This window comes from Phyllostomus hastatus, unplaced genomic scaffold (assembly GCF_019186645.2).
Source record: "Phyllostomus hastatus isolate PE091 unplaced genomic scaffold, TTU_PhHast_1.1 phas_contig_159, whole genome shotgun sequence".
Lineage (NCBI taxonomy): Eukaryota > Metazoa > Chordata > Mammalia > Chiroptera > Phyllostomidae > Phyllostomus > Phyllostomus hastatus.
Window position 1 is genome coordinate 12,757,520 of NW_025333640.1, and position 23,522 is coordinate 12,781,041.

The window sequence follows — 23,522 nt, forward strand, 5'->3', positions numbered from 1 at the left end:
GTCTTTTATTTATGTGCCACGGCCCACTAATGGCAACCTTTCTGCCTTTAGAACTCCTTCTGGCAAAGCCATGGCAGTCCTGCTTAGAAGCGAGAGCTGGGTTCCCTGACACACATGTGTAACTACACATTTGTTTAACCACCTCTATCATTTTGGGGAGTAACTGGCACTTGGGACTTTTGTGAAGCCTTATTTCTAATATAGTTTTACCAATTATGCACAGACTTATAATTTGGAACTTCAACTAGATGTCTGAGATGCATCTTTCTACTCATGTAAGACTAGGGAATCAGACCCCATAAGGTCCTCAACTTCTTAACTGTTTCAACCAAACATTCCAAGAGAGAGTACAAAGAAGACGCAGAGGAAAGAAGTAGATATAATTAGATGGGAATGCCTTTTATTTCCCTTCCAACATGGCACGGGGATGGTAAAGCTGAGAAGGTTACTGAAGCTCATTTCATCTAGTCTCTATTTTGTGAGAAGCCAACAGAGACCCAGGGGCAATATGGGATGTCTGGAAGAAGACAGCTGTCTGTGAAGAGCCTGGGCTATCCCTAGCAGCCACTCAGAAGACAGACTTGGGGTGATAGCCATTTCTTCAGCTGGTTGAGAAAATAAAAGAAGGCAGCAGAAAGCATGCCCGAAAATCACTGATGCATTTCTAAACTCAAGATATCCATACCATTAGCTCAAGATACCTGCACCAACATGCAGATTTCTGGATTGCCAAAGAAAATACCAGGTGTGAATTACCCTTGCCAGAAGATGACCCATAGGTTCCGTCAGGCCCTGTGGTTTCCTGGCACTTTGACTTTTAATCCAATTGCTGAGAGCTGAGATGCCATCAATCTTTTCCCAATTCATCATTTTAGTTGAATGCCTATTGCCAATAAAATAGATTTTTTAAAAATGGAGGTTGTAGAAGGGGTACTTATAGTTGAAACCGGACCTAAAGCAGAGTGATGAAAGGATGAGCTGCTTATGTCGAAGTCAGAAAAGAATCCAAAAGCCCTTGTATTTTAAAAGAACCAAACCCAAGATTCAGAACGGAGCCCATGGCACAACCAGATTTTGTTGTAAGGTATTCAGCCTTTGTCAGATCTTTCTAATTATTCAAATGACTGAATATTAAAAATGTGGCTGGATTACTCTGTGAATGCTACATAATTATTTTGTTTATTTAAACCAATAATTGTTTTACTACATAGGCAATGAGATCATGCACTACCAATGTGATTTTGAAATATATTCTAGTTATAGATGTAAGAACACTATAGTAAAATAAAACAACTATAAAACCACAATAACATTGAGCAAACATTTAAGAGTCCAATTTGATTATCCTTCTCTTTCATTTTCAGATTTGTATTTGGCTTAATAAATAGATGAAATCAAAATGACGGGGTTAGGAAGGAGATAAACACACAGCAAGACTGAGCTCCAAGCAGCGTTGTAGAAGCCACTGGGCCTGCCTGGGAGCTACTGACACTGCAGGTATGTACACAGGGAAGGAGCAGACACAGAGCAGCCGGAGGCCCTGCACCACTGTGCGGCCACTGAGCTGTTAGCCCAGGGCAGGTGGCCAAGCTGCAGAGAGGGCCACTGTGTAGTTAGTTCCCTGCGTCACCCGACCAGATTCTTCCGTGGGAATTACTTCCTCAAGTAAACTGGTCTTTGGGATTTTAAACATTTAGCACTCACCCTTAAAAACTCTCCTTCTCAACTTGTGACCAGTGTTCTCAACTTGACAGCCAGATTTGCCATCTGTGCATAAGCTTTCGGAAATTCTGCAGGTGCCGCTGGCACACATGTTCAAGTGGTAATAGTGCCCTGCATCTCAGAGAGGATGCTATTGTGCTGAACAGAAAGGCACAGTTGGAGTCAGGAGATCCAGGTCCTCTGACAAGTGCCCCTTTGGAAAGTCACAGCCACTCTCCACTGGGTTTTCAAAATCTGTGTAGCAGAGGTAAGGACACCTTGTAGCCTTGCCCATCTCCCCTACTAGGATGTATTTAAATGAGTAAGACTCGGCCTTCTAAACAGCACTGGATTTCACATGTCTCAAATTTGATATGCTTGTGATGGACCTAGATTTAGACTTTCCTAAATCTCTAAATAACTCCAGGTAACTTTTCAGATTCTGTCATTTATTTGTAGCCTGAATTTGACCTCAATGGGGAAAAGAGTCTGGTAGCTTCACACACCTGGAGGCCTCACTGAGCATCTCTCTCACTCTGTTGAACAGTTCTGGGAAAGGCAGAAGACAAACTGATATTAAATGGAATAATTTTGTATTTTTGCAAACTGACATCTCCTGCTGACTGTGTGTGAAGAAGGGCCAAGGAATGCTTGGGTTTGGACAAAGGCCGTCCCATCCCTGGATGATTCTTCTACCTTTGGGAGAGATTTGTAAATTCTTGTGTACTACTCTCTCCCTTGCAAATAAAGGCTTTGGAGAGGCGAGATCCAACTCCTTATCTACTGTCCCTGGGTATCTCACAGACACTTGCCTGGACAGATTTATAGTTGCTAGTGTGGACAGCATGTGCTCAAACATTCAGTTACATAACGCAACGGTGTGATGTGCAAGGAAAGTATGGAGTACATTTGGATACATTTTATCTCTTAATAAGTGCCTAAAATAGATCTTTTTTAAAAAGCCACATGCCACTTTTCATATAAATATAGCCATTTATAGTTATAAAGACACATAAAAAATGAGGCTCTACCAAGGAAAACCACACATTTTTCCAGCTCCAGCTCTGAATGAGTTCATTTGTGGTTTCCTGGGGTATGCTTCCCTTCAGTACTCTGCCATTGGGCAGGGTTTGCAAGTCTACAGCTCAGTCAAATGAGGGGAACTTCAGGCCACCTTCAGATACTGAGCATTACATTCTCTCACTTCCTGCTCCCTGTGGGGGCAAAGTCCTCTTCTCCCAAGGCTTTAATGACCGCAGGTGTTGATAATTCCCAAATCACTGATCTCCCAGAATGTCAGACTTAGATTCCTAAAGGCCTCCGGGATACCTTCACTTGCTCTATTCACAACCGGACTGGTCTTGCCTTCAGGGCTCCTCCAGCTCCTGCCCCGGCCTCTCTAACTGGCAGCCCTATCTGCCCCCAGCCGGCGGGACCCTGGGGCTAAGGCCTGACGCATCCCCCTCCCTCACCCTTCACATACCCTCGGTGCCAAGTGCGGTCAATTCTATCTTCTAACCATCGCTGGAATCCAACTTCATTTACTTCCTTTGACACTTAGGTGATACCATTCCTATCTATTCCCTGCATCATTCTAACTACCCCAACTGATTTTTCTGTTTCCCAGCTGATGGCCTACAGTGAGTTAACCCACCAGGTGTGACAAAGGAGAAGCAGAAGACATCCTTATTGTGCCACAAAGGTGTGATCTGGTAGGGGTGAGGTTCAATATAGGGTGCCATCGGAGATAAATGTATAAGAACATATAATTGAGAGTTGTTTCATAGTTTAAAGTTCAATCTTAATATCAGAGAGATGAGATTAACCCAATAGAAAAAAACTTGTATTCAAGTGCTGTTTTAGGGACTCCAAGTGTTGGAGCATTTCAGAGTAGGGAGGGATTAATGTGGTGATTAGTCTAGAAAGTGTTATATGAAATTTCTGGATGAATGTGTATGAAGTTGATTTTAGTAGTCACTCAACAAACACTGATCATACATCTACTAAGTCAGGGGTGTCAAACTCATTTTCATGGGGGGCCACATCAGCCTCGAGGTTGCCTTCAAAGAGCTGAATGTAGAGCTCCTTGCGTCTAGCTAAGGAGCAGTTACATTTATACAGCCCTAAAATTACATTCGGCCCTTTGAAGGCAACTGTGAGGCTAATGTGGCCCCGAGTGAAAATGAGTTAGACTAACGCTTCGTACTAAATGAAGGGCTGTGCTCCATGTAAGTGACAAATAAAGAAAGACAGCCCCTTTTCTCAAGAAGTGAACGAGATCAGAATTCTGAGGGCCAGTACCCTGCACACGTGGTGGCGGAATGCAGCCTCAGGCAGACCCGGAGTGTACACACCACCAGCTGCATCTGGGCCTCTCCTCCCCCATGGGGACGGTTCACACCTTCTCTCTCCCCACACTTCCCTCAGACACTGTCTCTCAGCTGATGACCACCCTTCCAAGTTCACTGAGAATGTGGAGGCAAGCAGTAGAGAACTTCCTCGAGCTCCCACTGCCCCTTCTACCCACTCCCAGACACCGCCGCCTTTCCAGGATTCCAGAGGAAAGGCCTCTGTGCTCTTTGCAAAGGCCAGGCACCAGCCATCTCCGGGATGTCTCTCTGGCAACTGTCCCCGTCTTTCCTGACCTCCGTCCGGATAGACAGGACCAAGCCCTTCATCTGTGGTCCCTAGATAGCTCCCCAGTCCCTTGCAGGAGTGTTGACGGCGACTAATGAAGACGCCACATACGCAAGTACTTCGTTTTACAAAAAAGAATGGCTTGCCACGAGAAACAATAGTGAAGTACTTGGGGACTCCTAGCCACACTTCATCCTGAGTTTCTACCTCACTGAATTGCCGCCCCCACCTCTAACCTGGCATTCCTAATCCCTCTCCCCAGCTTTATTTTCCCCCATAGCACAGAATTCCATCTGAAGCCCCTGAGGTTTAGATCACTTTGTTTACAGTCTGTTCCCTACCATTGGAATATAAACTCCATGAGGCCAGGATTTTCGCATACTTGTTCATTTAGGTCACTATTCCATTCCTGGAGTCTCAGCCAGTATCCAGGGCATGGGACTTGCTCAACACTGACTGTGTTAGTGAGGCCCCAGCCTGGCCGCTTCAGGTCTGTGTGGCTCTGGGCAAATTACTGACCCTCTCAGAATCTCACTTTCTTCCTTTTTTAAGATCTGGGGCAGGGAAAGGGGGTGGGTGCTGACAGTACTTACCACGTGGGATTGTGGGGAGGGGTAACTGACAAAGTGTGCTAAACACTTCAGTACACTTTCCAATATAATGTGTTTAACAAGTGGTATTTATCATGTGGTTATTCAGAAGATAGTAATTACGTATTAGTATCCAAGTTCACCTCAAGTCTGTCCAACTCCCAAATAGGTACTTGTTTGGGAATTTCATGGACTGCCATCAAAAGGAAAAATAAAAGCTTGTAAATTTGCTTTCCTTCTATGATTAAAGATACCATCTAAAACCTAACCCTGACTTTGAAAATAAGTGAACATATAACTAAGTAGTGCTAAAGTGTAGGTCTAGATTCTGTAGCAAAAACTGATTAGCAAGGAAATAATGTCAACCAATCGGCACCTCACATCGACTGGCCATCTAAAAGCTGGCTGGCAATTGGGCCAAACTTCTGTCCCATTTCCCGAGGCCTTTTCCCTCTCTTCTCTTTCCCCTGGGATGCTATGAAGCCAGCTACAGCTGGGGTCCCCTCCCCACAGCTCTGCAGTGCCCGGGGTGGGGTCTCTGTTAGCTTAAGGGCAGTGTGAAAGGAAATGTATCTCTGTGTACCTTTATTTTCCCTTCAGAGTTTCAATGGAAAAAGAGAAGGTGGGGCCCTTTTTGCCATTGTTGCTGGGATTAAAAACCATTAATAAAAAAATCAAGTTAGAGCTGTGAGTGCATTTTCCCACACACACACACACGAAAACATATTATATATATAGTGGCTCAATTCTAAGGTACTATTAATACAGCAGAATATTTCGGCTACAATTTCTGGGCTGTGCTGGGAACCTAACCATGAAGTGTGCCAGAGTTTCAATGAGAAAGTGTGTTCAGAGTTCCCAGCAACCAATTTACAAATCCACATCCAGAATCCACCCCATCTGAAAGCTGAGGGCTGCTACTTCTCAGCAAGTTAGACAATTTCTCAAAGGCATCACTAACATCTTGCAAAGTGGGGTCAAGCTTCAGATTCTCATGAACAGCAGTCCAGTGATGCTTCATTTCTCTGTGAATGGGGTTCCTGGTCCCAGTTCTGTGACACCAGAAATGCAGCGGGGGTACCTCAGAGCATGTTGTGACAATGCAAGGCAGTAAAAGACCTCGGGGCACCCAGGCAGAGCCTGGTAGGTGACAGTGACTCCACAAAGGTTAGTTCTTCTCTGCCCTCCTATTGGTTAAACTTCAACATCTATTATTTTTACTTGTTTTTTTGATTTTGTATCTCTTCCTATGAATCTATTTTTAACGCTTCCATATGGAAAAAAAAAATTGCAAAGTTTTGCCCATAGAAACCAGAAAACAGTCATTTGCTCATTTCTTCTGGCTGACACACCTTTGCAAATGGCAGCTTCTCTCTCAGGAGGAGATCTTATCCATCAAATAAGCCTTTCTGCCTTCCACAAGTCCGTGCCAGACTGGAAATCACCCTCAGCTTACCGTAGTGCCGGGGCTTTGACAGCTGGGCCGACACACGTCCAGTGGGAGAGGCAGAACTGACGTTAACTGTCCACCCCACGTCTTCAGTGTATTTATTTCCTTGCAGGCATTAACACAGTTAAGAGAGGCTCATGTACGAGGAACAGCTTGTGTTAGAAATCACGGTTAACCCTATAGCACACAGCCAATAAGACAGCTAACATTTACTGCTCAGGAAGAAATCTGTGCCTCTAATAGGGGGTGGGGCTGGGCAGAAAGCAGCACAAACCACTGCTCCCAGAGGGTGGTCCTCCTGCCCTGCCACCTCCACGCCCTTCCTACCAGAATGGTCCACTGCTTCCAACTCACATCTCCGTGGCTGAAACCTCTCTCCTCTACCATCTCTAATTCTTTATCCTTTGACAAAATCTGATACAGAGAATTCCTGAAAAAAAAAAAAATCCCTTGTATTAGTGTAAACTCGCAGAGATTTTCTGAAGCAAAAACCCTGGGACACAGAATCAGGCAGATCCTAGTGCCCCAGTTTTGTCTCTCGATCACCCTAGAGAAAATTCTTACTTTCCCTACACCTTTCTTTAAAATCTGGTAGCGTTCCATTTCTTGTTCTGTATCTCAATATTATTAGAATGAGCTAATAAATATAGTGGGAACAATTTCAAAGAAGAGTTTAGGACTCTTATAACATAGCCTTGATTTTTATTTTTTAACATATCCTTATTTCTTAAAGTGTATATTTAGCATCTACCCCTCTTCCCATTTACCTGAAGAAGAGAATTATTTTGTAAGATGTTAAATAAGAGGTAACTTTAGAAGTATAGGGAACTTTGACTACCTGATGATTATCTGGATCTTCTGAAGTAAATGCTGAAAGAGTACAATACATTTTGATATGAAATTGTTTATGTGGAAATTATACACAAAAGGAAAGACAATGTCTAACATGTATTTTTACAGTTCTCAATAATTGTGAAAGTAATCCGGAACACAGGGGGGTGGAAATCAACAATTGTTTCCACAATTAATAATTGTTTGAACAAATGAATAGCTTCCTCTTAAAATAATGACTTTAGCGCCTCGAGTAGTGTAAAATCCTTGATAATTTCCAGGAAATGCATTATAATTCAGTAATACATAATTGTTTCAAACATAGTAGAATATAAGATTCACCAGGGAAAATAAAGTTTTAAACACCAACCACAGTGCAACAGGGTAAGTAGCATTCACTTTTTATTCTATCTTAAAAAGCTTGAGAAGTCAACCAGAAACCAGAGCCCATAGGATATACTGACGCGTACCAGGGCTACTCCAACTAGGACAGCTGTCCAGCGTTTACAAAGGCAACATCTTCACCTGGAACAGACTGAGCATTCAGTTATTGCACCACTTAAACCAGGTAAGCTACTGTGTCACACCAGCTGTCAGAATTCTATGATTCATGGATGTCAACAGCCACGAACAATAAAGCCACATTATTTTCAACCAACTACCTATGCTCTTCATGCAGAGCATCAAGCTTTCACACAGCCGAAGAGATGGTTAGGATGTTGGCACATTTTATTATTCACTGTACATGGCTAGTTTCCTACCGAGGGATGTGAGGTGGGCACTGGGCAACCCATCGCCATGCTTCTTGTAAAGACAAAAAAGTAGAATATTAAATAGATCTTATTTATGTATAATAAATGGAGTGAGTAAAAAATAAAGCTTAGGAATTAGTTGAAAAACCTATTGATTATGTAGCTCTTGCCTATTCATTATACATTGGTCAAGGATGTATTAACCACTTAACTTCCTCTCTTAAGGTATAACTCTTACAGTCCCTCTAAGGCACAAAATAAACAGATTAGGAAGAAAAATTTCCTCAAACCTCTTATCACTAAGTCAGTTTGCCAGATCTTGAGAAAAATAATATTCCACTGCGGTTGAAGTAACCAAACCAAAGTCCCTGGACAATCAGCTGGACAACTTTTCCTTAATGGCAGCTATTGAGGCAGTTTTGACAGAGGCCTTCATCACACAAACCAAAGGCAAAACTCTGCAGTTTCCGGAGCTGGTAAGCACGCAGCTCTGCCTTAAGGATCGGGTCGGGGTAGGACTGGTGGCAAGGGCAGCTTTTTCGAAAGCTGGTTACCAGGGAACGCACTGTTTCCTGCCTCAGAAGCTTGGGCCTCTCCACTTCTGCCTTTCTCATACTTGTTCTATGTGACTGCGAATCAAAATGTAGATCCAGCTAGGGAAGAACGCCTAAGGACCGCTGGGCTGGGTCTGACGAGTGCAGAGCGGTCCTAGTGATTCACCTACACTGGGCTAGCCCAGGCCGGCTGCAAAAGGAAGACCCGGCTCAGTAAGGTGGGAAGATGCCTGCACCCGAGGTGACCCACTGCCTGCCTCTCCTTCCCCACTTTATTCCCGGCCTGTGCAAAAGTCTCAACCTCACTCCGGGCTCACTCCGGACCAAACTCTCCATTCTGGAGTCCTGGACCACTCACTCACCATTCCGGAAAGATGTTAAACACCAAATGTTAAATAAGGCAAACAGGAGAAGTCCCCACTTTCCAGGTGGGGCCGCTACTTCCAGGGGCCAGACCCTCTCCTCCCGCCACTAAACCCTGCACTCCAGGTTTGGGAACACAAAGCATCCTAGAGAGGGCCAGCCTGACTATGCACAAAACCCCTTCAGTTGGCTGTAGCCACGTCGTGGCCAGATGGATCTGAGTAGCTGCTAACAAAGCCAGAGCCACGAAAGAGGTAGAGGCGGAGCTCAGGGTCTAGAGGACCAGCAAGCGGGCAAAACACAACTACTGTGCCGTGGCCACCGCTTACAGGTAAGGGAAGAGTCCCCCCGGCTACGGGCAAATACTCTGAATAACATGGGGGGGTGTCCTCCTTCTAGAGAAAGGAGGATGGGGTAGGAGCAGGGTGAGGGTGCAGCGCCCAGGCTTGGCTAGGGATGGACGGATCCCTCCTTCCCCCACCAGCCGAAAAGGAATGAGATCATCCCCCTCCCCCAATCTCTGCCAGCCTAGCTTTCTCTGCCTTCCCACGCCAGATCTGACCCCTCCTAGAGAGGGGCCCCGATTAAGGGAGGAATGGGCTCAGAAAAGTTAGAAAAGCGGGAGGGATCACTCGGGCCAGCAAAGCATCCCCAGTCCCAGCTCTTTTATGATGCAAAATTCCCACCAAAAGCTCAGTTTTCAAAGATCCCTGCGCAGATCAAGCAAGAGGAGGGAGGGAACTTTGCGAGAAGACCGTAGGCAGTGGTGGGAACTCTGCATTTACAAGTTTTTCTGCCTTCTCTCTCCCCACACCCACTTTTTCTTCTAAAGCCCTCCCACCCCCAGCTCTCTGCCACCCTGCACCTTTCAATCCCTTTAATTCATCCTTTTCTACCAGGCAAAGGGCCGAATCCAGTGCCTACCTCTGGTCTCAAGGCTGCGCCCCGCCCGGAGGCTCTCCAATCCCCGTCCTGTCTGGTGCAGCCTCTGCGGGCTGAGACGCCAGGCAGGTACCGGGCTATATACCGCTGTGACTCAGTGAGTCTCTGTCTGCCTTGCGGTCCTTCAAAATAAGAGTCCCCCTCCCGGCCGAGAGGCCCGCGGGAGCAAAGGGGGTGGGGCTCGGCCTGGGGAAACAGCCCCCAGTTTAGCGCCAGCTTCCCCGCGCCCTCCTCCTAATCAAGCCCCTCCCTTCTTCTGGTCTCAAACCCCTTCCTGGGCAGCTAAGTGATGAATGGGGCTTTCCCGGAACTTGCAAAAATTGATAATGGGAAAGCATTTAACTTTTAACTTTTTTTCCTAGGCCAACAGAACTGTTGGCTGCGTGTTAGGATGAGTCGTGATTGTGTTTTTTCCTCTATAGACTAAAACGTAGTGTCCAATAAATCTGACTCCAGGGCAGCATGGAGGGCAAAGGAATGAATGCTCACTGTGGAAGAGGAGTCCTGAAGGCATGATAAGGGCAGGAGGGGAGGGAGGGAGGGGGAGGGGAGGGAGGGGAGGGGGAGGGGAGGGGTGGGGCAGGGGGGAAGTTGGGGTTGCAAGGGCAGGGTAAGGTGGAGTGGGGAGGTCCAGCTCCCTCGACTGCTCACCTTTAACCTGGGCGCTGAGGACGTGCAGGTATCCTGCAGAATGAAAGGATAACTTCTAGATTTCCATGAAATAGTTTACTCTGATCTGTGTCTCAATGAGTAACTAAATTCAGGACCTTTAGGGTAAGAAGTGTAGCATTCTGATTTAGCAACTTCTTAGGAACACTGTCCTTGTCCTGCGTTCTTCTGTCATAAACTACTAGAGGATCTGAGTCACTTGTGTGCACTTACTACAATGGGGATGTCTACAGAAGTGTTTTAAAGGAAGAAATTGACTCATGGATTCCAAAATTAGTTTCCTATGTAAAACTTGTGAATTACGTGGGCTTCACCCTACATCCAGACCAGAAACCTCCTTTCACACACTGGGTGAAGGACCCCTTGCTCCATGCAGCATCCCCCGGTAGTTGGGTCAGCACACTAAAACACAGTCACTGCTGTCCTCCCTTCCCACTGTGCTATGTGCTCCTTGGCCAGTGGGACCGAATCTCTTTCACACACAATAAACTGTCAACCAAATGAATGCATGAATGGATGGATGGATGCTAATATCTAACATATTGAACACCTATTACTGTGTTAGGCCTTTCTGCACAATGGTCACCAAGTAAATACCAATCAATGTCAACTAGATTTGAATAGTAGTGCACTGTGTTTAGATGGCCTAGTAATTTTACCCCTACCTTCATCATTAATATCAGACAGTAGGGTTTCTAGGTTCACAGCCTGACCCTATCCTTCTGAAATACCTTTATTCAATTTTTAGCCTAAATTATGTCTGTGAAACATTCAAGCAATAACTCCAGTGTGGATGCATCTTTGAAATTCTACCCTCAGAGATAAACACTGTTAACACTAACAGTCTACTCTTCCAGACTTGTGCATATGTATTTGAACATGTTTTAAACATAGGTTAGATAATCATTTACATGATTCTGATATATATATATATATATATATATATATATATATATATATTGCCTATAATATATAATAGCCATGCATAACACAAGGCATTTTCATCCTTTCAATTTTTGAGATGATGATAGGTGAACAAAAAACCCTCAGTACTTCACTGTTTAACTTTGCCAATTTTGAATTTTTAGTTGGTTCAGTTCTGCGTTAAATGACCACTAGGGCCATAAGAAAACCATCACTTGGTTCATCACAGGGTTTCCTTACGGACTGCAGTCTGATATTGAAGAAAGAGCCCTAAAAATAGATATACCATATGGTCCAGCAATTCCATTTCTGGGTAGTTATCCAAAAGAAATAAGAACACTAATTTGAAAAGATATGCACCCCTATGTTCACTGCAGCATTATTTACAATTATCAAGCTATGGAAGCAAAGTGTCCATCAATAGATGAATGAAGAAGACAGAATATACACATATACACAAAATAGAATATTACACAGCAGTAAAAATGAATGTAATCTTGCCACTTGCTAGAACACAGGTGGATCCAGAGGGTATTATGCTAAGTGAAATGAGTCAGGCAGAGAAAAACAAATACCATGTGATTTCATTTCTATGTGGAATCTAAAAGAAAACAAAACAAAAACAGACTCATAGAAGGAGACCAAAGGGATGGGTACCAGAAGGGAGGGGGTGGGGAATGGGTGCAAAGGGGAATGAGAATATAGTCACAATATTGTGATAAGTTTACAAGGTGACTGGGATTAGTGGGGTGATCACACTTTAAGGTATAAAAATGTTGAATTGCTACATTGAAGACCTGAAATTAATATAATCAACATGAGATTGTATACCAAGTATACTTAAATAAAAATTAATTTTAATAAAATAAAATGAGTTAGGACTTATCAGTTTGTGCCATTAACTGTGGAACTCTGGGGTTTTCTTATTTCCACAACAATGGAATTAATTTAATAAATTTAAAGTTATAGTTCTTAAATTTTGTGATTTTATGACTTAGAAGTCCATTCTGAACATAAGCACAGAAAGAATAAAATAGGTAAGCATGAGTTACTACCACTTCAAGCATTTACAAACCATGGGAGTGTATCTAGGATAGAACAGACTGGGAGAGCTGATTAACTGCCAGAAAACCTATCCAATTCTTTACACTCAAGCGGCAGCAAAAGGAGGATGTCCCATTAGATCTGCCATCTCTGCCTTATTCCTACTACAACAGCCCATACAGACACATTCATGTGCACCAGTTTTCATTTTTCAGAGCTAAAGTCCAGGAGGTCTTAAGGAACTGGCACAAAACATGAAATATTATAATGCTTTCACCTCTTAAAGATGCATGCATGAAATGTGGGAGGCATGGGTACATCTTAGCTATTGCTTTGGCCAGTCCCAGAATTGTGAAAATTCTTATCAGTAGAAGGATTGATAGGGTCTTCTGCCAAGCAGGAAGAAGAACACTCTGTCCCCTTGTGCACATTGCAGATTCTGATCAAGAACCTTCTCTTTAGATGGTTCTTTCTTCCTTCTCCCTGAGCTGAAACTGGAGAGTTCTGAGGTTTTCAGGTGAGATGAAAGGGGTGGTGAGCAAGTGTGCCAGGGGCTGCACTCACGGGACTCTCCCTGGCTTCACTGGAAGTGTGGCGGAGGGTCTGTTTTGGAACTCCCACTGCTAGCTTCACCATGACATGCTTTGGCTCACAGACCTATTACCGATAGGTCTGTGAACCGATTTGAGATGAAGTAATTTGCTCAGTTTTCTAGTTGTTCATGGTACAGTGTATAATGGATGAAGGCAATCCTTAAAATCATTCTTTTATTCTCCTTCTCATATTCTCTCACAAATTAAAAATGTGAAACAGGTGGTTAAAACTAAAATGACAAAAGACAACTGAAAACAAGTGGTATTCACCGAACAGACAGAGAAACAGATATACAGCCACATAATTTTTGGCAGATGCTACAAAGCACCTATCTCAAACCATGGGCAATAATGTTTTAGCAAGTCAGGTAAATGTCTACTTGCCAAGTGTCCATTAGAAAAGCCACCACCACACGTATGCGTTGCTCAGCCATGCTTTCCTAACATATAAACTAAAGCCTACATTTGTATTTTCACTCCTTTTATTTATACATAGCAGGAGAATGTGCTTTGCTTAAAATAATATTTTAATGAAAATTATCAAAAATTTGTGATTTTCTTAGAAGATTCTTGGCTTCTGGATTGGCATACTCTATCAGGAGGCTCGTGCTATGTATTTCCTCAGAGTGATCTATGGTACATATAATAGATGTTCTGATATCAATTCAGAAAAAGAGTCTGTTTCCATTCATTTCTGGTGCTTTGATATTAATTTTAAAAAACCCGTTGATTTACGTCTTGCTATATCTTTAAAAGGCACAGAGCCTTGGTTAAATGGCCTCCATACTACATTTGCAAGGGCACCTCACCACATTCAGCAAACAAGAACAAGACTAGAAAAACAGTAATTACAGATTCTACCTGATATTTGATCCAATTAACATTATTTTGGGAAAAATGTTTCTGAGAATAGAATCTTTAAGATCAGCTTTTATTCATATTTTTAATGAGCACTTTGAATTTGACTCTGTAATTAATTGCAGCATTTTATATGGAATGTTTATTTCGATAGCAACAGCCAAAGTGAGGCACCTTTAAAAGTAAAAATGTGGGTCTTCTAGAGGCCAAGCCATGTGCATTGTTTGATTATGAACACTGATTATTAGGGGCAGAGAGACAGGGTAAACCTCCAAGGGCAATTCATGCTTTCAACATAAACATAAATTAATATATTCCATTAGCCAAGGTAACTTTCTGGCTCTTTGTATGTAACTTTTTATTAAGAGAAGGAAGAAAGGATAAGGGAAAAAGAAAACGGAACTGTTTGTATTTGTGCAAATGTGATTAAGAATCCAGAGGAAACAAAAAATGCTATGTAGGGAGAACAGGACAACCCGAAGGTCTGTGGTCATGAAATGTAAAGAAAAACCAAGAAATTGTGAACAAAAGAACAGACTGAGTTTGTGAGAGCAGAGGAAACCCAGAACCTCTAAAACAACTCTAGAGGAATCAGAGAATCGGAGCTAGCAGGGGCCCGGAGAGAGACTCTAGAGGAAGGGGGTCCTGAAAAGGGCCTGGGCTTTGGAGCCAGATGGACGGGGGTCAACAGAAGGCCGTTTCTCATGACCCTGAAACTCACAGGGCTTCTGTTGTCCCATCTGTGAAGTGGAGGAAGAGGTGTTTACCTTGGTCTGCTGATGAGAAGATAGAGAGGCTGCCTGTGCGGCACTCGGCACCCTGTTTGGGATGTAGCAGGTAAGGGTAAGTTTTCTTCCCCTTTCAATGTGTCCATTCATAAAGTTATAGTATCTCCGGAACTTTTTTGCGTATGTGTTTTAACAAAACACAGTATTTAGTTAGGGACAGAGTGAAAAATAATAATCTGAACTTCATCTGTGTTGACACTCGACCAATCACTTGACGTGAATTCTCCCATTTATCTCACTCTACGAGCCATGGCGGGTATGGCTGTTACCATAATGCCCCCTTCATAGAGGAAGACAGTGAGCACAGAGAGGTTAGGTAACTTGCCCAAGGACACACAGCAGCTACATGGGGCAGCAATAACATAAATTGTTAACTCCAGAGCCAAAACTCCAGGGATGATGAATATAGAGTAAAAATTATATATACAATGGACTACTACTCAGCCATAAGAAAAGATGAAATACTGCCATTCGTAACAACATGGATGGATGTCAAGAGTATCATGCTAAGCAAAATAACTCACATAGAAAAAGTTAAGAACCATATGATTTCACTCATATGTGGGATATAAAACTGAAAGCAACAAATGAACAAAGAAAAACAAATAAAACTCATAAATGCAGACAACAGCAGGGTGGTCACCAGAGAGAATTCAGGGGGTGGGGGTAGTAAAGGGTAAAGGGGGTCAAATATCTGGTGACAAGAAGATTTGACTTTGGGTGGTGGGTGTGCAATGCAATATACAGATCATGTATCATAGAAATGTACACTGGAAAACTATATAATCTTATTAACCAATGTCACCCTAATACATTTTAAAAGTACAGATTTGTGGAAATCCATTAACAATCTCAGGATACTAAGAACTCCATTAGCAAATCAGTAGTTTATTATTACAAGGTTTTAGTGTGCACGAAAATGTCTGCTTGATCTGAAATAGTTAAGGCAGCTTCTAAACATGCCCTGCTTTACCCACAAAAGAATCTGACTCATTATTAAGTACCCTTTTCCAAATCAAATGAGTTATGCTGGCTTTGATGGAATCATCCACAGATTCCACATGGATTACTGGAAAGGCATAGTTACAAGTAGGAATTTGCCTTTTTATGTGACCCTCTTGAGTAAATGGTGAAATACTGCTGTGAGCTGACTGGTGAGTTTAACTTTAACCTGCATAAGAAAAACCTTAAGCTGTGTCTTATAAATATAATGACTCATCATGGACTAATATGACAATCCATTTAGGATTGCACATCCTTACATATATATTAATCCTAATGGCAATTTATGAAGTTATGGGTGGGATGACACATAACTCAGTTGATTCTCTTAATACTGTTACCTGTGGTGATACCGTAACAAGGAATCAGTGCTGCACTTCATATAGACACATTTAGATGCTTCAAAAACACACAGGTCAGCTCTCGTTTTACAGGTGCTCTCAGAAACATAGGAAGCAAAACTACCTCGGTAACAGAGCTGCTGTAGGTGTTGGGGGCCTTTCTCGGAATGATGATTTCAATGCGGAGGAAACCATGGACTTCAACAGAATGCAGACAGGCAACCACACGGGCAGGAAGCAGGGAAGCAGGCCTATGTTCTCTAACCCTAAAACCATCCCTCTACTAAACCCATCACATCCTACACTTGAGCATCCATTCCCTTGAATTAACACATGAATGCCCTGGTTCAAACGAGTAAGATTTTGTTATCTGAAGTACTTGGTTTTTCTCATTCGGGAAATACACAGAGATTGGCTGGGGTGCTGCAATGAAAGGTTTTCTAGCAAAGATATCCAACTCCTGAGAGGACTGTTGAGAATATTGTACAGTATATGTCTTTGCCACAATAAAATATGCAAATCTGGACTCTGGTATGGATAGGGAATGAGAAGAGAGAGAGAGAAAGGGGAAGTCATATATTCTAATTAAATGTTATTTAAAAACAGAAATTTAATGAATGAATTATATATTGGAAAATTCCCTGGATGTAGATCTTAAGCCCCATATGATGAAATTTTTGGTAACAGTAGTTAAAGAAAAAATGTATGTGATATATAATATACACGATTGACAGTTAAAACAATCAACATAATATTGATACTGTCCATTATGGGCCCATTGAGTGAATATACTGTGTTGCCACTGACACAATGAAATACTAGATTTCAGACAAAAAAAATCAGGATGTTTACCTAAGATCCCATTAGATGTAAAAAAATATTCCCATTGTTCCAAAGAATTGAGATCATTTGTGTATCAGTATATCATATTTTTCTGTTTGCTTTTAGTTACGTTAGAAAGAGTTAACTAATTTTGAGGTAATTTGATCACTTTATGGGAAATCAAGAGTCTCTTCAAATTAAACTTTGGTTCAATCTGTTATATTAAAAGAAACTAGTGGCCTATTTAAATGTTTTCAAATGGCCATGTCCTTTATAATATGCAATAAATTGCGGCACATGAGTAGAGTGCAAAGAGAGAAGACTACACTGATAGAAATTAGAGGGAGCGCTGGTTTTAAAAGTGTAATTTTTGAGCAAAGTTGACAAAAAAAGACTCGGAAAATAAAGTTTTTAACAGAAGAAAAATGATAGCAACCATAAATAAAGACTAAATTGAGCGCTCTGCCTCCTTAAATCCAAACCCTTTGCTAATCATTATCTTAATTTTTTTAAAAAGCCCCATTGCACGTTGATTTATTACCAACAGGTCTATACATGTTTCGGCCCATTGCTGCATTCAGTTCATTAGCTTGTAGGTGGTAACATCCTTGTTCTATCCTTTGTGGGTGGCACAATCTAAGCTTGACATACTTCGGTGTCATTGTTCCCTTGTTTGTTTGCCCACTGTATGACACTTAACAAAGCCTGGTGTCCCAGGAATGGATGAACTGGTCTGACAAAAACTATCCTCTCCAGTTGACTCCACTTTTGAGAACAAAGGCACAGTCTTTCAGCATCACCGAGGAATTCGTTTTGGGTTCAGTTGCCCGCCTCGCGGTCATCACGCAATGGCCAAAGGAACCCCCCAGGAGCAGCCCTACAGAAGGCCAGTTTTTAAAATGCAATTTCTGAACACAGTTGAAATAGTAAGATTTAGAAAGCAGAGTTCTCAACCCCACAGGGCTCGCTGGCTGGGGGCGCGCACTGGCTTTTCTAGGGTGGTATGACTTCGGGAGAAAGGGATCCTTGAGCCTCTTGTTGCTTGGAGAGAAGTATCAAGAAACAGAAAAAAAGAAGTTAAAGGGACTTGCAATGCTCAGTATTACAAGGAGGGTAAAAAGAGGGGAGGCCAGGTGCAGTTTAGGAAGTGTCCTTGCCTGTCACCTCAGTCAGGGCCGCCCACCAGTCACAGCGGGAGCAGAACTAGCACCTACAACACTTTTGGCAGCCCACAGAAACTTTAGATTTTAAATATTTTTATGCTCAGAAGGAAACAAAATGAATGTAAATGAATATTATAAGGATGATTATATAATAATGACTCCGGTTTGGGTTTTATTCCTCTTCATACTAATGACATTGCAAAATATAATTCTACTTTTTTTTAAAGATTTTATTTATTTATTTTTAGAGAGGGAAGGGAGGGAGATAGAAAGAGAGAGAGAGAAACATCAATATGCAGTTGCTGGGGGTTATGGCCTGCAACCCGGGCATGTACCCTGACTGGGCATCAAACCTGCGACACTTTGCTTCGCAGCCGCAGCCGGCGCTCAATCCACTGAGCTACGCCAGTCAGGGCTCTATTTTTTTTTTTTAATGAAGAAAAGGACACACAAAGACAAAGTGCCTAGGGCCCGTGACAATCATACCACAGCCCTAGTCTTAGGGAGCTGATGTTTGTCTGAGCCCTTCTTTCCTTTCATTGGCTGTAAAGACAGGTTTTCCCATCTGGTTGTTTTCTGTGTGAACTTAAGTCTGTAGGTGTCACAAGTTTGAAATGAAGGAAACCCCGCCTCCTATTCTCAGGCTCTTTGTAATCTAAGTGAGGAGACAAAATCAGCTGTTAACAACAGGTGCTTTGCAGTTGTTCATTCATTTGGACACTTCTTTTACGAGTTAGTTACTCATAGCTGCCTTGTGAACACACTGCACATCTGGGGAAATAAAACTGCCCACGGAGAGTGAATTACTGAAATGGAGGTGGAGCACAATAGTTAATTCATTTGGTTACCCTTATAAGGCTTAACAGAAACTCCTGCAGCATTCAGAAGTTGGGCTTCTTTGTGTCTGAACAGTGGGTTAGCCCCTGGCTGAAGGCTGCTACGTGGGAACGTTCGAATCCAGTTTAGAGTGCAGCCCGGGTCCCTCCCTGAACCCTGGTCACCCACTCTCATCTCCACGCCACCCTTCCCTGAGCATTTACTGGCCCTGGTGCCCTTCAATTGCATCTGCAAAATGCTCTACTTTTCCCCTTTTAAATTCCTAGAGTTCTTTTTCAGTTTCATCTTGTTCATGGGAAGAAGAGAGCGCATTTGCTACAACCCCCCCACCCCCACAAAAAACAAACCCCCAAACAAAAAACACCTCTATTTGGTAAAACAATTCCTAAGCTTGGTTCATTGCTGTCACATACCTATTTCATACTGACTTTTCCAGCTTTTTAAAAAGTATGGCTGGCATATAAAAATTGTATATACTTAAGGTGTACAATGTGCTTTGATATAAACATACCTGTGTAATTATTACCACAGTCCAGCAAATTAACATACCCATAAGCCCACATAGTTACCCCGTGCGTATGTGTATGTGAGGTGAGAACACTGAAGACACACTCTCTTAGTTCCAGTACACTAGACTTTAAACATACAAAACATCTCATCAGGTCCTGAGTTTTCTTGGAAATGAGATCTTTAGGCAAAAGGTCCTTAATTTCATGGTTTCCTCATCTGTTCAGTGGAGGAGTTGGATGGCATGATCTCTTCAGCCTGATTGTGGGATCAGGTGGAAGGTCACCCACCCTGACTGGGGTGTGGGACTTTAGTAACAACTCTTCAAATGGGCGTTGGGTGTCAATGATAATCCATTGAAAAGTGAGAGAAAAAACATTAAAACCTCTCTTTATCTTAATCTTTAAAATTTTCTATCTTTATGTAAATTTTATAGTACATGTAATAATACACAATACATGTCTGATTTTACATATATATGGGTATATATACACACACACACTCATATACATACATGTGTGCATATTATACATAATACATATAATAGTATATACACACACAATATTTTACTGAAGGGGATACATATCCAAAAACTTAGAATCCCATTACTTTAAGGTACAAACAAACACACAATCAACTCAATTCACTAGATGTAGTCTGGCCAAGAGTCTGCTTTAGGATGTTCATTTCTTGCTCCCCCTTTAGCACTATTTGGCTCATAGGTACAATAGCTTCTATTTGGTCCACTTTCCACTGGTTTGGGGAAGGGGATGAAATGAAGGGAGGTCATTCCTTCAAATTCTTTCTTTATTTGGATATTCAACTTAATACCAGACAACTGAGGCTAGAGAAAGCCAGAGCAAAGGCAGAGAGGCTGCCCACCGGGGCCCTGCCCGCACCCCTACCCCAGTCCCAGCCCCCGTCCCGTGAGTTAGAGCTGATTATTACTGTGGGTGCAGCCTTGTGTCTGCCCTGTTTGGGACCGGGATGCAGCGGACAAGCAGAGCATCTGACCTGCCAGATCTTTTTTCTGCCGATGTGGCAGAACCCATAATCCACGAAAACAGAGATGTCCATTACTCAACAGTTTTAACTGAGACCCATACAATACGTACATAAGAATAGTCTCACTAGAGTCCTTCACTGACATTATAGATAATGTTTCAAAGTGCACATGTCTGCCTCCAGTGTTTTTGCAGGTGACTTTGGGAGCTGTCTGTAATTATCATGGCCATATTCGGACTGACAAATTACCACCTGGATACCTGGTTTAGATATCTTGAAGGCTATTTTTTTTTCTGAGTTAAAAATGGATGTTCTTTCTCCTATCCTTCAGCATTTTCAAGATAATTGTCATTTACTTGTGATACCTTAAGTGCATCCTCAAAAGATTTCACTACACATCTATGAAGTAGAATGACTTCATATTTAAGAGCTCATATTCTGTGTCTGAACCCTAGTTTTGTCACTTTCTGGGTATGTGTTTTGGGGCAACTTATTTAACCTCTCTGTGCCTAGTTTCCTCCTGTGTAAAGTGGAAACAATAAGACCCCAAACCTCATAGGGCTGCTGTGAGGGTTAAATGGGGTATGAACGATTTGGTACAGTGCGCATGGTATTGCTACCAGTAAGTTCAGCAATTTCTATCGCCATCACCGAAAAACATGGCCACGTGGGGCCATCAAGGAATTTATATTCTAAATAAGTAACTAGATGAAGCAAACAGTTAAGGTATCACCTTGACTAAGTCAATAATAACATGGATTAAAGCTGTTTAAACTCCTAGTCTATCAAAACAAGACTGACAGAAGTGTGATTTAAGTTCACCACAGGAGGGAGGGAGAAGGGAAGGGCACTAAGTAGATACTTGATAGAAAAACATCCAGTGGGGACTCAAATACTATATTCAACAAAGTCTCCACCGTTAACTCACTGAGATCTTGTACAATCACTTCAAATCCTGTGTCTCAGTTTTCAAATCTGCACTCTAGGGGGTTGGATGAGAATATATCTAACATCTGTAATTACTAAACAGCTAATCATCATTAAAGTTACATACGGATATATTTATTTCTCTCTATCTCTGATTTTTAACACCTAGGTATGCAAATAATTTGTGCATTGTTCTAAGTTTCAAATAACTTTTCCTGTAAATAGAATAATTCAAATGAGCTGATTTATGCAATGTGCTTTCTAAAACTTGGAAGTCTTTCTAATTACTTTGAGTATCAGAGGGACCATGAAAACCGAAGCATTGGGAGGTTAAATGGCCTGCTCTTGCTGAGGGCTGAGGTCAGAGTTCGGAGCTCTGGACATCAAGGTTTGTGACCAGGTGCTCTCTGGCGCTTTGAGAAGAAGACCCTTGGCTGGGTGCTCTTTATTTTCTCCTTAAAGTGGGGCAGTGCTGGGGAGGCTTTTGAATCTTGGGCTGCCAGCCTCTGTTCCCTGCGCCCCCCCATAACCAGAGTTACCCTGGAAAGATCACACAAAACTACTCTGCCGTTTCAGCTTGTTTTTCTCTGAGAACTACAGATAGCTTTGCTCTTATGACATAATCGACATATTAATTCAGTGAAGAAGTTCTCTAACTCACAAAGTTTGATAATATCATTAACTTTGCAAACAGAACATTACATGTGATGAACAGATAAACTCTGGAGCCTCCGTTCTCTCTTACCCTTAGAAATTGCCTTTTAGTTTTTTTTCATGTCTTTTTAAAAAAGGTGTTCATTATGAAAACATAAAAGAATGGCTCCCAAAGTATCCATATTCATAATATACCAACACTATTATTTTCTCCATGTTGTTTTTCAGTCTTCAAAGTATAATGTGTGCAATTTTACAAACTAGCTTTCAGGATCATTACGTTATTTATCATTAATGAGTTTTCTGTCACAGTTGTAATCACGCCTGGTTTTAGTGGCTGCATAATATTCCATTAATCAAGAGAACAGAATTAACATGCTGTGTTCTTTGGCTCTTCAATGTCTTTCTTTCTTTTGAAATTGTACAATATGCTACAGTGAACATCTTCAGGCTTAAACATCTTTTTTCCTCTTTTGAATTGTTTCCTCGGGACAAATACTGAAAAGTATGATTTTGGGGTCAAGTGCTGTTTGTATAACTTTTGACATTTATCATTAAATTGCTTTCTTGAAAAATTCAATATTTTGTAAGTGATGATAAACATTTTCTACTAAGGCTGACAATTTCCTGAAGAGGGTAATAACATGGCTTATTAAATAGGGCTTATATCCAAAGTTGGGGGGGGGCAGTTATTTTTGAAACCTGAATACACTGTATTCTGGGATCACCTCAATGCAGTGGTCAGTCTTTGGGCACTGTGGTGTCCCCTTCTTTTGCCCTCCAGGCAGCTCTCTCTTCAAACTCTATTTACCATTAGTGTTCTGGCAGTTTCTGATTCAAGTCTGGGCTATCCAATTGTGTATATGGGGTGGGAGCAGAAGGGGAGGTTCATTCACTTGCCTAACTTGAAGTTGCCAGAAATGTAAAGTTATTGAGGAAGGGCGTAGCCAAAGGACATACACGCACAACTCATAGACACAGACAGCAGTGTGGAGAGGGCCAGAAGGAAGGCGGGCTGGGGCTGGGTGGTGGCGGGTTGGGGTGGGGGGGTAGGGATATTTGTAATGGTGTCAATGATAAAGAAAAGAAAAAAAACACCAAAATTCTGAGCCAGGATGAATGCCCTATATCTATTCCTAGCTGTCAACATAAATAAATTGATTTCTCAGTTAACAGCGATAATTGCTGTATGTTGTCTGTGTGATACAAAAAGTTGTTTCTAGGGGTATCCTAAATTCTTTTTCCAAACCTCTCTCCTCCTCTACCCATACTACAAAAAAGTGTCAAAATAAAATCAATGTTAATAATATTGTTGCTGAGAAGTATTATTTACCCCTTTGGAGAGTTTGGGAGAGGAGGCTGAGAAGAATAAAATAGGCACTGGGAGTTTCTCTGCCTAATTTGCTTCCTTTGACAACTTCTTTAGTAACCATCAACATATTTAAGTCAGACAATATGTCTAATGGGCACTTAACTAGTTAAGAGGTAAGCCTCTTCTCAAAGGACACAGTTATAACTCAGTGCTCAGAGCACATCTGAAAATGGGATTCAAGATATTTTTGTGGCTT

The 23,522-nt window shown here is 42.1% G+C and overlaps 1 protein-coding gene across 5 annotated transcripts in view; it reads right to left on the reverse strand.

Moving 5' to 3' along the window:
* Positions 1–23,522, reverse strand: part of PALLD (palladin, cytoskeletal associated protein) — a 354,974-nt gene that overhangs the window by 71,458 nt on the left and 259,994 nt on the right. The window contains exon 1 of one of the 5 annotated variants that reach the window (XM_045830999.1): positions 9,803–9,943. The exons of the other annotated variants lie outside the window; for them this stretch is intronic. The gene's annotated coding sequence lies outside the window, so the exon portion shown is untranslated. Of the gene's footprint in view, positions 1–9,802; positions 9,944–23,522 lie in introns of those variants that run through there. 5 annotated transcript variants of the gene reach the window in all.